Source organism: Nilaparvata lugens, chromosome 5 (assembly GCF_014356525.2).
Source record: "Nilaparvata lugens isolate BPH chromosome 5, ASM1435652v1, whole genome shotgun sequence".
NCBI classification, from domain to species: domain Eukaryota; kingdom Metazoa; phylum Arthropoda; class Insecta; order Hemiptera; family Delphacidae; genus Nilaparvata; species Nilaparvata lugens.
In genome coordinates, this window is record NC_052508.1 from 1,858,803 (window position 1) to 1,875,242 (window position 16,440).

The 16,440-nt window shown below is 35.8% G+C and overlaps 1 protein-coding gene across 10 annotated transcripts in view; it reads right to left on the minus strand.

Annotated features, from left to right (window-relative positions):
• Positions 1–16,440, minus strand: part of LOC111051765 (tyrosine-protein phosphatase Lar-like) — a 560,641-nt gene that overhangs the window by 248,497 nt on the left and 295,704 nt on the right. Inside the window, exon 3 of one of the 10 annotated variants that reach the window (XM_039429677.1) lies at positions 349–430. The exons of the other annotated variants lie outside the window; for them this stretch is intronic. The gene's annotated coding sequence lies outside the window, so the exon portion shown is untranslated. The remainder of the gene's footprint in view (positions 1–348; positions 431–16,440) is intronic. 10 annotated transcript variants of the gene reach the window in all.

The window sequence follows — 16,440 nt, forward strand, 5'->3', positions numbered from 1 at the left end:
CAGAGAGGACAGGCTTTATAATATCGATATCCGTAGAGAGCTCAATGTAATCTCCATACCTCAACAAGTTGACGGGAATCGACAACAGTGGAGAGAACACGTTGAGAGAATGGGAAACGGAAGAATCCCGAAAGCTGCCATTGCTTACAAGCCAGAAGGGAGGTGAAGTATTGGCAGACCAAGAAAAAGGTGGGAGAATGTTTGTAGGCGGAACAGGTATAAATGGCTACCCCTTTAAGAAGACGACGACGACGACATTTGAATGATTATCTGAGACTTTCAAGAATAGAAATGCAGGCGGAATGATAACAGAATAATGTGATTGAGGGTCAGATAGCAAAATGTTACCTCAAGTTTTATTGGGGCCTGAGGTTGGCTGGCTGATTGAACTCAACTTGTTTCCAATTAACAAGCTGGAGTGTTCAATTACCTGCAAAACAATAAGATAAACTATTAATTGACTTGAAACAGATTAAACAGATAAAAGGACAAAGGTTGGGAGTACACATTGCAACATTCCTATCATCGATAGGAACAGAATAGGATTTGAAAAGTGGACAAGAATATAACAGATAATATATAATGACGAAAACATACTAGAGTTAATGCCAGCCAGTCTGCAACGGTAAGAAAAATCCAAATGACAAGACTTTGAAAAGGAAAAGGTCATGACTGAGGAAAAAAATTCTGTAGTGTCCTTGTCAGTTTCCATCCGTTGATACAAATGAATAAACCAGTTGAATGAAAAACACTGAGAAATTGTCAAAAAACCGAGAAAATGGTGTAATAACCGAAACCTGTCTTTCTAATTATCAATAAATCAGTGGTTTTTTGACAATTTCTCAGTCTTTTTCATTCAATATGAATAATTACCACAATATCAACTTCTCAACTACACAAAAAATAAACAAGTTACCTAATTTACATAATTATTATGAAAATTAATATCCTAGGACAGTTTTTTTAATACAGCTTCTTCAGAGGTTGATGATTGCATATCAGTTCATCATCAACCCCTAAAGAAGATGTAATAGTAATAGTAATTCAGCCTAACTGAGATTTGAGTGAGATATTTTTGTTTTTAATCAGTTTTCAAATATCAAAATTCAAAATTTTTAGTTTAGTCATTAGTTTTGAAGTGGAAATTGGACTTTTTAAAGTGAAAGTGAAATCTTAACCTTATTCTTTTTTGAAAAAAATTCAAAATTTAATAATTAATTTAATTAATAATTTAATTAATTTAATTTAATTTAATAATTTTGTAAAAATTTGGGAGAAGACAGTTTTGGGCTATGCCTGTTGTCTTCTCCCAATCATATTAGAATTATGATCTGTAATTGCCAATGAAATAAATAAATAACTGATATGTAATCAACCTCTGAAGAAGCTAAATCACAAAAATCTGGTGTGGTACACTCACACAACTTTCCTTGCTCATTGAACTATAAGCCTCATTATCAAACGAGAATAATTTAGGGGAATAACATAATGACGATTGACAGCAACATATTTGCAACTACGATCAGACTACTGTATATGTGTATATACAATTGTTTTCAGAGTACTTTTTCCTTTATGTAAATTGTGAAATTCGATGATTTTTTTTTGAAATTCGTCAAAACAGCTGTTCTACAGATGAAAGATCTTGACTATGACTGTGTTCTTTTTATAAACTGCTCTACCTACCGTACCCACGGTATATGGAAGAAGAAAAAGTAAAAACCGTGTACCTACCTATCTTATGCACGAGAAGGAGGTTACAAAGTCCATTTCTCAAGGATTGTGTGGACCCCCATTAGTACCCCAGGAAAAAGACTCATGTCAGTTGATGGAGCTAATAAATAACTATACAGGGTACAGATTTGAAAAAAATCGTTAGAGCCGTTTCTGAGAAAATCGTGAAAAACATGGTTTTTAAGTAACTGTCATTTTTCTCAAGAATATTACGGAGCTCCTGCCATTTTCTCAAAATAGAGACTCATGCCAGTTGATAGGGCTTATGAATAGAGCTATCCATGGTATAAATTTGAAGGAAATCGTTGGAGCAGTTTTCGAGAAAACCGTGAAAAACATGGTTTTTTAGTCACTATCCGCCATTTTTCTCAAGAATATTACGGAGCTCCTGAAATTTTCCCTGGAATGAGACTTATGCCAGTTGATAGGGCTTATAAATAGCTATCCATGGTATAAATTTGAAGAAAATCGTTAGAGCCATTTCCGAGAAAAACGTGAAAAACATGGTTTTTTAGTAATTATCCGCCATTTTTTCCGCCATCTTGAATTGAATTTTACTGAATTTCTTATTGTCGGGTCCTCATGGTATAAGGACCTTAAGTTTAAAATTTCAAGTCAATCGGTTAATTAGGAATGGAGTTATCGTGTTCACAGACATACACACATACACACACACACATACACACACACACATATACACACACACAGACCAATACCCAAAAATTATGTTTTTGGACTCAGGGGACCTTGAAACGTAAAGAAAACTTGAAATTGGGGTACCTTAATTTATTACTTTCCTTGCCCTATACCATAGGTAAGGAAAGTATTGCTTTCCAAAAAAATTAAGGTACCCAAATTTCAAGTTTTCTATACGTTTCAAGGTCCCCTGAGTCCAAAAACATGATTTTTGGGTGTTGGTCTGTGTGTGTGTGTGTGTGTGTGTGTGTATGTGTGTGTGTGTGTATGTGTGTATGTGTGTATGTCTGTGAACACGATAACTCCATTCCTAATCAACCGATTGACTTGAAATTTTTAACTTAACGTCCTTATACCATGAGGACCCGACAATAAGAAATTCAATAAAATTCAATTCAAGATGGCGGAATAAAAGGCGGATAATTACTAAAAACCATGTTTTTCACGGTTTTCTCGAAAACGGCTCTAACGATTTTCTTCAAATTTATACCCTAGATAGCTATTTATAAGCCCTATCAACTGACTTGAGTCTCATTTCTGGGAAAATTGCAGGAGCTCCGTAATATTCTTGAGAAAAATGGCGGATAATCGCAAAATAAAAACATGTTTTTCACGATTTTCTCAAAAATGACTTGACCGATTTTTTTCAAATACATACCCTGTATAGTTATATATCAGCTCTATAAACTAGCATGAGTTTCCTTCCTGAGAAACTAACAGGGAGTCCACCCCATTCTTGAGAAATTTACTTTGTAACCTCCTTCTCGTGCTTGAGGTAGGTGGGTAGAGCAGTTTATTCAAAAGAACACACGTCGATATTTTATTTGTAGAACAGCTGTTTTGACAACTTTTAAAAAATCCTTAAATTTCATAATTCAAACAAAGGAAAATGTACTCTGAAAACAATAACAATAGTATAATCGTAGTTTTAATAAAATTATTAAGCCGCCAATCGGCATAATGTTATTCCCCTAGATTATCCTCGTTTAAGAATGAGGCTTATAGATCAATGAGCAAGGAAAGTAGTGTGAGTGTACCACACCAGATTTTTTTGGAAAGCAATACTTTCCTTACCTATGGTAGTAGGGCAAGGAAAGTAAAAACCTGTAGTAAAATATTTATATTATTAAGAATTATGTGAACTAGGAGAAAGACTTATTTATTTATACCATCACATAGAAACTGACAGAGGCACAACTTGTTAACAAGGCCACAAAAGGCCGATGGCGGTGGAGTGTTGACGCTAGCAGGGCACGAGGCACGAGTGAAGGAGTAGGTGTATCCAAGTGGCTAACAAAATAAAGCGCGACCGCAATCGGCCAGTTGAAACAGACCGCAGTGTAGCCAACCTGCGGCACACCTCTGTCAATTAATTATCGTGACCGATGCAATTCATTAACAGGGTAATTACGACGACCATCGAACGACGCGAATCGCTGCCGACTACGACAAACAGTTAATTACCCGGTCGACAATAATCGTGTCGGTGACGGAGCAAGTCGATGCATCACGGTCCTCGGGGAGAAGTCTTGTGTTCACTGCTCAACCACAGATCGGCCACAATGCCATCCACATTGATTCAAGGCATCGTACGACAATGTACTAAGAATCGGTATGAGCATCTTGATCTTAGAGGGTGAGAGATGACAAATTTGAAAAAACCAAGAACGAAAGTGAAAATTACTAGTAGTTCTGTGAACAGTAGACCTTACGCAGTATTCTCATCCACAAGTACCTGATTGAAACTATAGAATTATGGAAATACAGCAATAGACTGGCTTCTCCACACATCTGTGTAATCACTTGTCAGCTGATTTATGATTAATAATTCTATAATCTGATTTTTACTCTAATATTGTACGAAGGAGGCTCCTTTTTCCTTCTACATTATCCTTGAAATGTAAAATTTCCAAAAACCTTATATATACGTCGACGCGCAATTAAAAAACGAACATACCTGTCACATTTCATGAAAATATATTACCGCGTTTCGCCGTAAATGCGGAACATATAAACATTCAAACATTTAAACATTAAGAGAAATGCCAAACCGGCGACTTGAATCTTAGACCTCACTTCGCTCGGTCAAAAATAGATATGAAACTACGTTTGAAAGCAAGTGAGCAAGAAAATAAGTAAGGGAGTAGAAAATTGACAAAGTAAGTAGAACAGTGAGTAAGAAATACAAGTAATAATTCCAAGATTTTGACAATAAGAGAATAAGTGAGAAAATAAAATTTGAAGGCTATGTATAATTCCAACATTGTTTTTATGAAATTGAAAGTTTCAGGTAGAATAAAAATCCCAGAATTGGGTCAGTAAAAGGTAATCAACACATAAATCAAATCAAATTGCTTAATCAAACACATTTAATGAAATTGTTGAGCGTGTTTGGGTAAGTAATTGAGTTCATGAATTTGAACTGAATTACATTGATGTAGTTGTTGAAGGAAGCCACTAGCTTCCTGCATATTCATCTTCTTCTGGTGTCTATCCGTTAACGGAATGCAATCATTCTGGCAATGATGATCCTGTTGACAGTTGCCCTGAAGGCTTCGGGGGTGGACACTCCAAACCACGTTCTCAAATTCTTTGACAAAGATATAAGCCTGCATAACGTCAAAAAAATACTGTATATAATAAGTGGGAAAAGGGTATAGTTTCCTAATTGACATGGGATATCTTAAAGTAGGCCTATTGGATAAGATTTAATTTCTACCTGTAACCTGTTCATTCATCAAATATGGAGTTTATTCTAGGATTTTTCAATGTAGTTGTAGAAAACTCTTCATAATGACTGAAAAAGCTGAAAAATGACACCAAACAGACACATCACACAGATGACACCAAAGCTGAAAAAAGGGAAAGAAAATTTAATGTACTTCTAATCAAGATCTTCTTCCAAATTAAGTGCAGACTGCCGATTTCCTAAGAATTCCCAAAGAAACTGAAGCAATATATATTTCAGAATAGTAGAGTATTTTCCAAACAAACTGTTGAGCATCCATTTAGAAGTAGGATATGATTGGGTGAGAGGTCACAGTTTTTGAGGGCGATTATTATTGACCTTGTCAGAGTGGTGCGCTGCGCTGGGGAATGGGTAAGATACACAGTCCATCAATCATTGTCCGATCTACGTCACTGCTTCCTCTTTGGGGCCTTCCTGCTTCACTCATTCCCCTCCTTTTCGCTACCTTTTTCCTGTTTTTCCTCTTTCTCTCCCTCCTTTTTATGTCGCTTTCCACTCACTCAACTGACACCCCGGCCATTGATAATAATACTGTTGTATCAAAAAGATAATGTTGCCGAAAAAAACCTTGTCACATCATAAAATTGATGTAATATTCTACCCACAAAGCACTAACTATACCCTTCATCCACACTCTTGTTTTACCTTGCTTCCTGTTGATCTCCCCCACGTTGTTGAAAATAAATGCATATTTATCTGAGCTATTCCACCATATGCTCTAAAAAAACCACACACGTTTTAATATTGGAAATTTCAGAAATTAATTTATTCAAGTAATAAAGGAATGGCGATGCTTATTTATTCAGCATTGATGTAAGTGATAAATTGATAGATTTAGTAGATTCAATTGAGTGGATGTGGAACACGAGCATCAATTCCACCGAGACGTTATTCTACCGCGAAATAATCAAGCTTGAAAAATCATAAAAATTGGTGAGGGTTGAAATCTATAGGAGCATCGTCAATTATTTCAAAGATCGACTTTCTAATTATTGGAAGATAATTTTCGTAATACTGATAGATTTGATGTGAGTTGAGAAGAGTTATTAATAGATTGATTCTTAGGCAAAGAAGATTCATTTCAAGAGAGAACTCCGTAATTAAAAGTTTACAAACCTTCAAGTGAAATAGTTATCATAATAATATACTACTGTACTCCTAACCAGCAACAGATTATAAAGTTTTCTTCAAAATATATCTAGTATATTTAGATGAAGACCACAATAGAGCACAACTTCAAACCAGGTATCCCTCACACACATGTAAGCCAACTAAATTAAATCCTTCACAAATTCCTCTCATTTCACAATTCACACTAGGCCTATCTGAGAGATCTCACGTAGATTAGGTAGATCACAATAAATACATCAAACATTACGATAATCTGCTGGGAAAAATATCGAAATGGAACTAAAAAAAATTCTTTTACTACCGGTGCGAGTAATTAGAGACGGAAGCTCGTGTAGAATATGAATATGATAACAGCAAATTATACTAGCATTCGATTAATGAATATCAGTTGAGTATCGAAGAGAATGCTATGGATGGAGAATGGGAATAATGGAGATCAATGAATGAGTAGGAAAAGGAAGGTAAAATCGCTGAGAAAGCAGAAGAAGGAAGAAAGAGAATGAAGACCAAGAAAGACCAAAATCATAATGTCGCTTCATAATGGATGTACTCTGCTCTTTTCTCGACATCGGCCATCAATATTGAATACGATCATTCGTTTATACAGCTTCTTGTATTACAGACTGCTCAAATACACACTGACATCCCATTCTACTAAATTATAATGAACGGCAGACGAGTTTATAAATGATGGAGTCAATCATTTTTACTGATCGGTTCGTTTGAAAAACAGCTAAAGAAGTTTGTTTCTACGATATGCCTCATTTTTCAACATGGAATCTTGCTATGAAGACATAAAGACATTACTTTCATAGCTACACAGTATATCTTGATTGAAAAATAGATTTTAATTACATTTAGAGCATAACTTCAATGAAGAATATGAAGCTTAGAGGATGATTAGTGAGTAATGAAAAATTTTCAACTCTTTCGTTGAAATGAAACAAAACTCGTTTGGAGTAGCTGATTTGCTAATTTGATATTGATCACTGTTTCCCTTGACTGAGGAATCTTATTAATTCTGAATATTATTCGGCAAGTCAAATTGAACCAACTTCTAGATTTCCAATTTGATTTTACACAAAAACGGCATAATTGCAATTGAATTAATAACGTAAATTTATAACCTAACGACGCCTCCAGGCCAACAGTCATGATGAGAATTCTTCTAATTTATTCAATTAAGTTAAGTTTCAATGTGACACTCAGAGATGAACTTTGGTGGTGCGAACTATATGAAGAAAATTCAGATGAGAGATGCTCTGAAAGTCGGGGAGTTTATTGAGGGATGAGAAAGAGAAAAAGTGATAAGGAGAATAGAAATGAGAAGAAAGAGAACGCTGGGAAGAATATCGTGAGAGCTGAGAGTGATAAGCGAGATGAACATAGGAAATCTGAGTGCCAATTGTAGACATTCTCTTTCTCCTCCAAGACCCGGGCAATGTTTGGGCAGCGAATTAATTATTCGTGAATGGGAGTCTTGGCAACGCTGCGCAGGGGGATGAGTGGTCTTGTTGGTGGGGTGGGGAGGGGAGGGGAAGCACACAATCTGGAGGAGCTTCGGCATCATTAATCAGAGACACCTGCTAATTGTAGCACGTTCACACATACATAATAATCCCAGATGGCGGAGGTAGGACTAGGCCTGGTGGGCCTCTCTGCTCTGTTCTGCCACAGGCCATCGCATTTATTCATTTGCAGACAAGTGTATTCAACACCTTCCTAGACACGTCACAGCTTCCTTAACCAAAGTCTCTAGACGAAGAACTCTTACTTAATCAATTCGAGATAACTGATTCAGAAGCATTGTTACTGGAACATTTCACTCTAACACTGATGATGAATGTAAGTGGATGAGTTGTTTGTTTACAAATAACAGGTCCCAAACTTTTTTTAATTCAATTTTGTTTAGTTTTATTGAATTTGAGAACATTTATTCACCAAAAATTTGATTCACATTGAAAAAAAAACTCCCGGTTTCGTACATCCACAAGTTGAATTTTTTCAATGATCAAGATTTAAACTGTGGATTCGTTTTTGAAAACAAAGATAGCTCTCTAAAACTTGATTGGATATGTACTGTAGTCTGATTTTAGAATGTCATCTGTGAAAAATTGTGTTTTCATGAAGGTCCATTTTCATCCATAATTGAACGCTTGCTGACCTGCTTTGAACCACGGCATTATTCATAATATCTTATAACTGACATTGATACTCCTGTTTTGTCACTTGGTAATTCCCGTACACTCATACGAAACGGTAATCTCATCTCACTAAGTAAAACATACCCGTATATCACTATTTGAAGAAGTGTGATATAGCTCAAATAAAACTATAAATAGTGAAGTGTTCAAGTGGAAAACACAGTTTTCTACAGTGGAACTACTCAAGTCCACCAAAAATGTTTCTCAATCTGGAATGACACTTGGTCAGGTGACACCTTTCATTGCTCATTTCAACCTATGTACATGAAGCTTCAGTGAAACTCACGGTTGAAGTTCGAATGTATAATAAGAATTGAGGGTTTATGTTCCAAGAAGATTTGAGATTTATATGTTTCGAGGATTGAGAAAATTGATAAGGTAGAACTGTACAAGAATAGCTTCCGTCACAAATTTCATTCATATGAAACAAGTATTTAGGCCTATAACTTTCAAAGCGTTTCGACGGTATGTAGTTATTTTCAATGCAGAATAACATAGCAGCTATATTTTTCTATTCATCTGATCCCGGGAAGCAACTACTCTCTCAAACTAAATATGAGTATTGAGACAGCAAACTCCTTCAAGTCGTTCTTCGCAAATGAAATGGATGGTATGTTGAATTTTATAGATAGGAGGATATGGCCGGAGAGCGACAAACGCGATAAATCTTGGGGAACATGAGCGTTCATAGCAACCACGGTGCGGTGTTGAAGGTTGAAGGTGTGGTTAGACTGCGGTCGGAAATAGAAATTCATGTATACAACCCGATCCCCCAGAGTTATGATATGACCCTCGCCACACTTGGTTTACGGCGACGAGGAGCTGCCTTGTATTCTTCTCCTCAGCATTTGCACACCACACCAGTCCAACCATACCTCAATAGGAGATTGCCGTGACCTCACACTTGGTCATGATGACAAAGAAGTGATGGAGAACAGAAGAGGAAATATGAAGAATGAAAAAAAATACAATCGAAGGAGGGGAAAAAGTGAAGGCGAAAACGTAATATTAAGGTGATAGAGCGTTAGAGTTAGCGGAAGGGAATACAGTGTGAAAGGGGACATAGGAGGTGATATGAAAAATGGAAGCAAAGAAAATGGAGGAGAAGTAGACGGATAGCAAGGGAACGCTGGAAGATGTGTAGGTGAATTGGAGATGTAGCAGAAGATGAGAAATGATATGCGAAAAAGAGAGATGATATGCGATGAGATTGAGGAGGAAGTGGATGCAAAAGTAGATTGAGAAGAAATGTGATGAGATGAATGGAGAAGAAGAAGGTTTGTGAGGAGATCAGGAAGCAAGGGTGTGAAGAGAATAAATGTGAAGAGGAAAAAGGAAAATTGAATGAAGATTCAGGATAGAATGAAAAAAATAGATGAAGAAGAGATAAGATGTCTTGATGATAGGGAATGATGAAGAAGTGTAAGAGAAAGATTGAACATTTGTAAGGAAAAAAGAGCGAAGCAGGAATTATTCAAGAAGAACGAATAAGAAATAAGAGATAGAAGGAAAGAGAAACGATACTGATCCGAAAAGGTGGGAAGAGTAGAAGAAGTGGAAGAATGTGAGATATGGGATTCACGATCGAGACAAGTTATTCCGTTCGTCATAAAATCCACACCTTCCTCAGGAATGCATCAAGAATGCACTCTCTCTTGTGCCCTGTATTTTTATTCATTTTGGAAAATTCAGGAAAGCTATATTATTTTCAATTTACAGTTATATCAATCAGGCTTATTGAAACAAAATGGAGAAAAATAATAATATTGAAGTCATTGGGATGAGAAGAAAAAAAATAGTGTCCTAGCTAGGGTGAAGAGAAAGAATATCATAGAATTAGATGAACATTGCAAAGACTCTCCAGATATTCCAGATACATTAAGATAGTGTCATATTTATCAGTTTGTAAGTTGGATACTTGATAAACCTTGTATGAGAAACAAGCCAAGAGAACATCGAATGCATAGAAATTGCAACTGTACAGACTTGAACATCTTTGTAATACGGTTTTCATAAGCCTCAGTTTAGTACGCACGGCGCAGTTTAGGCAACCCGTACAACATTGCATTAAATAAGATGAACAGTCTAATCATGAAAAAGTGTCCGTGTCTGAAAAATATATTGTATTTCTAGTTTTTTTTTATGTTATATGTAACATAGAAATCGTTAAAACAATTTCCATGTTAAATGAAAGCATAAAAATTGTTAAAACAATTTTTTGCCTGAGAAATTTCATTGACAAAACCTTACAATCTTCGAAAACTCAACTTCTTATATCAATTTTTAAAAATATTTCGAATATCACACACCGTACGTCACATTGTGCGATATAGTGTTTCAAAGAGCTGATTAAGTACAAAATTGACAAACACATTAAAACCCTCTCTATCACCATCAATGTGATATCACATTCGATCGTGATATCATACGTCAAAAAGTGGAAAAGTAATTTTCCAAAATGTGAAGAAGTTTCCACTTTTATTTGGAAAACTGCTTTTTGATACCGGTTCATCCTGTCAATTCTGGAATAACATGTTATATGTATCTCAAATATTATTTCATGAAATAGAAAGAAAAATAAAAATCTTAGTACCCTCTTTGAAATATTCAATCACAACATGTTCCGATTAAATATTTCAAAAAGGGTACTAAGATTTTTATTTTTCTTTCTATTTCTATAAAAGTAGCCCTATACATAAAAGAGATAAATAAGATGTTTCATGAAATTATATTATTATATAATATGATAAATATCATGAATCTAGTGTCGTTTCAAATAGTCAAGTCAATATACTCAATACTCAATAGATGAGAGTGAATGTTGTAATTATTCCGTGGTTGATCGTGTCACAAAATCCCAGGAGCATCTCACTATGCAATACTTGGAACCCGCTGTGAATATACTTTGCATAGCAGAATGTGATTTCTTTTGATGAAATACAATCACACACAGAGCACTTCACTAAATGAGTTGTGGCGGGCGAAGGTGATCATCACCTCCATCAACATCCACATTGATGCCAGTTGGAGGGACCCACACATAGGCCTAGTTTTAATTCGAGTAGATGGACGCCATATCTCCAATATGTATGTAGATTTTGCAACGACCCTCGTATGTGACACGCACTTTTCATTCTAATTCGACCCGTGGCCTGCGTGTAAAGGATTTCAGTCACGAGAGAAAGAGTCGAATTGGTGGAGGGAAATGAGAAGAGAGTAAGTGGAAGAGAGCTTTCTAGTCACGAGAGAAAGAGTCGAATAGGTGGAAAGAGGTAGTTGAAGAGCGAGAAACTGAAAGAACAGATTTTATTTACGAGAGGAAGAAACGAGTAAATGGAGAGAGCAGGATGAAGAAAGAGAGACACAATGAGAGAGAGAAAGCCAACTATGAGTGAGAGAGAATAGAACAAATTGCCTGGAAAGGCGAAGCTGAGGATCCTCCGGCCCTATCTCTGATTCAACCCTGAGGTTGTTATAATTATATTGGAAATCTTTTGAAACACTGATTGCAATCGATAAATTCAGTTTGTATTGGATTTTATATTGTGATATCAGATATTAATTAGATTCCACCAAAACGGAGATAAACAGTCCTTTTGTTGACGATTTCATTTGCATTTTGATAAATTTTACATTAATTGCATTGAGAAAACTCAAAAAGTACCTAGGTCTTACATCACGGCTGGTTCAATGTACAACAGCCTTGCTTGTCAGCACATTTTCTAACAAGACATTTGAAAACGTTGGAAGCGTTCAGGAAGACGATATAGTAAAAAAGAAATTCACAAAAAATTAATACTAATCATATTAAATGTGGTCTAGTGGATAGAGTGCCTGCGTAGCAGCATAGAGATCCCGGGTTCAAACCCTCTCAATACCAAAAAGTTTTTTAACCAGATCACTCCCGTGTTATCGGATGGGCAAGTTAAACTGTCGGTCCCGGCTGAAGTTGTAAGGCCCATTGACGGCTTAAATTATATATTCAGGCGGTGGGACTTTCCCGCAAGGGACTCCCCACCAACAGAAGCCATACGAATTTACTTTTATCATATTAAATGGAAAAAAATACTAGTTACTTAGTAACTATCATATTAATAATACTTCAGTTCAACTATACAGTTGAACTGAAGGAAAATAGTGAAGAATAGAGATGACGAGAATAAGGGTAGAAAGGTGAAGAGGAATAAGAAGATGTGAAGAATGAGGGACAGACAAACATTGATTAAATAGGAGAGTAAGAGAGATAGGTAGAAGGAAGGATGTCGAATTAAAAGTGGAAGAGGAAGGATGAAAAGAGAGAACTAAAAATGTTGTTCTGAGAGTGGTATACGATCAAAAACCGACCATCAAAAACGGTTGAGGGAATCGTCGAAGTGGAAGCCAAGTTATTGCAAGTGCTGGTGGTGGAAAAGAGAGGCTAGGGAGGAAAATAGAGAGATAGACAAGATGGGAGAGAGCGAGTTACATAACCAGAAGTGGAAAAACTCCCTGCGGCATTGTTGGACGTGAATCTAGCGTGATAAGCCTTCCTGATCTGGTTGAGTATTCTGCAGATCTTGCCACACATATCCGAGTCCCGGACCTCTTTCCACTGGACATACAGGCGAGTAGCTAATAGCAAATTGACACAACCTTTTCCATTTTCTCTGCGGCTAAATCCTACACAGGCATAAAGGATGAGATCGGTCACAACATGTAAATCCAAATGATTTATATATTAATATTGTATTATATATATATATATATATATATAATATATATATATATATATATATATATATATAAGTGTCCCCACACAGGGTAGCCTATACGGAACACATAATAGAAATTAGGAAACAATATTGTATTTGCTTTTTGGGATTTATTTGATTGTTTATTTATTTTTTTAATGAAGAATTTAAATTGAATAAAGATTGATGAAATCATCAAAAGTGGCCGGAGCTTCATACTCAAGAGTATGATAATTGGTTTGGTTTCGCTAATTGATAGAAACATACGATAATATAAAGATCATACGAATATAAGATAGAGTACACTGGTGGAAAGGATCTGCACAGTTTGAAAGTGAAATGCGTTAGAAGAGACTATTAACCAATCGGTAAATTTTATCGTATTACCAGGACATCTAACCTCATAACAAACTGAGAAAAATCTGGTGTGGTACACTCACACAACTTTCCTTGCTCATTGAACTGCAAGCCTCATTCTCAAACGAGAATAATTTAGGGGAATAACATAATGACGATTGGCGGCAACATATTTGCAACTACGATCAGACTACTGTATATGTGTATATTATAATAATTGTTTTCAGGGTACTTTTTCCTTTGTGTAATAATAATTGTGAAATTCGATGATTTTTTTAAAAGTCGTCGAAACAGCTGTTCTACAGATGAAATATCTTGACTATGACTGTGTTCTTTTTATAAACTGCTCTACCTACCTCATGCACGAGAAGGGGGTTACAAAGTCCATTTCTCAAGGATGGGGTGGACCCCCCATCAGTTTCCCAGGAAAAAGACTCATGCCAGTTGATAGAGCTGATAAATAACTACCCATGGTATGAATTTGAAGAAAATCGTTAGAGCCGTTTTCGATGAAACCGTGAAAAACATGGTTTTTTAGTCAATATCCGCCATTTTTCTCAAGAATATTACGGAGCTCCTGAAATTTTCCCAGAAATGAGACTCATGCCAGTTGATAGGGCTTATGAATAGCTAGCTATCCATGGTATAAATTTGAAGAAAATCGTTAGAGCCATTTCCGAGAAAAACATGGTTTTTTAGTAATTATCCGCCATTTTTTCCGCCATCTTGAATTGAATTTTATTGAATTTCTTATTGTCGGATCCTCATGGTATAAGGACCTTAAGTTAAAAATTTCAGGTCAATCGGTTAATTAGGAATGTAGTTATCGTGTTCACAGACATACACACATACACACACACAGACCAACACCCAAAAATCATGTTTTGGACTCAGGGGACCTTGAAACGTATAGAAAACTTGAAATTAGGGTAACTTAATTTTTTTTGGAAAGCAGTACTTTCCTTACCTATGGTAGTAGGGCAAGGAAAGTAATAACCAATAAGGAGGGAAGTAAACTTTATATTGTTGATATTAACCAAGTAAATCTCAGTAATAATACATACAACTTTAATTGAGTGAAATGTTTTGATGCTCTAGAGATTTGAGAAAGCACATTGACTGTTGAGTGAAATCTGTGATTATCAGTTCACATTACTGTACTTTTGAATAAAGGTTTCAAGTATCTTGAATAGTTTTGAAGGAATTGAGAAGAACAACTATAAATGAACTAGCTATGTACTAACTAATGAACTAACTGAAGTATGCTTCAGCTACTTGTATGATATCAATTTTAATATCATTATCAAGTGCAGAGAGCAAACGGACACTCCACCACGCTCTATAATCCAAAGTTACACATTGTTCGATACTTGAAGGTTATTTTGACTCAACCATTTGAATTTCCACTTTTTAATTTATGGGAAAGGCTTTCTGAAACTTCTTACCACTTCATAATGTTTAAAAGTGAATAAAATTCAATCGGAACACAAAATATTATGCCGAGCCAGGAAACACTTGATTCTGGCAATTTTAGTTCAGTTTCTATATAATTTCAAAGGGTCTTCCACTAGCGAAAATAGTATTCGTAATTTGTGAGTTGCTATAAGCAACAGGCTGCTCACAGATCGGTTCGACGTAGCCGTGTGTATGTATAGTTGGGGTGGAGTTGTGCTTTTACCAATATTAAAGCTGTCAAAAACCGTGATGTATGAAAGTGGCATGCTAGCGAAGCTCCTCGCCTTGGCATCGCTACCTATGTCACATAATCGCAGAAATTCAATTACTATCAGCTGGAGGACTTTCAGAGGACTGAAGTGGAGTGACACGCTAGGCTGGGGATCAAGATAACCATGTACAGGTTATCTGTTCTTATCCTTCCTGGCTCACTACTATACTAACTTGAGAGTTACAGTGCAAAAAATACACAAGACTATCAGCCATGAGTTGAAATGCAACAGACACATACCATCAAGTCACGACTCATTTGAAAGATATTTCTTCTATTAATAAACACTGCATGATCGTACTGTACTATGAACTGTGACGTTTTATGACGGTAACACGATAAGCAGTATTGTCATCCACAAATTTGATTTTGATAAAATTACAGTATCTGATCACTTGATTGAATAAAAATCTCAAATGCAACAGACACATACCAGCAAGTCGTAGCTGCTAGATATTTCTTCTATTATCAAACACTGCATGATAGTATAACGAACTGTGATGTTTATATGATGATTACACGTTACGTTAAGCAGTATTGTTAGCCACAAATTTTATTTTGATAAAATTCATCGATCAATCGATTATATAAAAATCTCATTTTCAACACTTCAACACTAATTTACAAACTTATATTTAAAACCAAAGTACATTCCTTTCCATATATTTTAAATCGATAAATTAGTACTGTATTTGTTTTCTCTTTATTAGGCTATACAGTATTTCTATTTTTAAATTTCCGAATTCTTCAACATTAGGAAAGTTTTACTTATTGTCCTTTCAATCCGTATAATTTCAAAAGTGAAGTATAGTGGGGTCGAAAATTGAGCAATAACCCATACGTATGTTGAGTGCTGCAAATAATTTTCTCATTCATTTGCAAAGATAAGAGAGCTTAGGACAAAGCCGAGCTGTTACGCGGGCCGGCTCGTTATTTGATTCAAACATCCGCGCTCACAGGAAACGCTTTACTTGGTGAAAGCAGCAGAGAACTGCCATTATGAGCTGCCTCAATGACAGCACACGATTTTCTTTCAGCCTGCATCACAGCGAATTATTTAATGTATATAAGTTTTGAATAAGTTAGAAGAGAACAAGTACAGTTGCCATATTT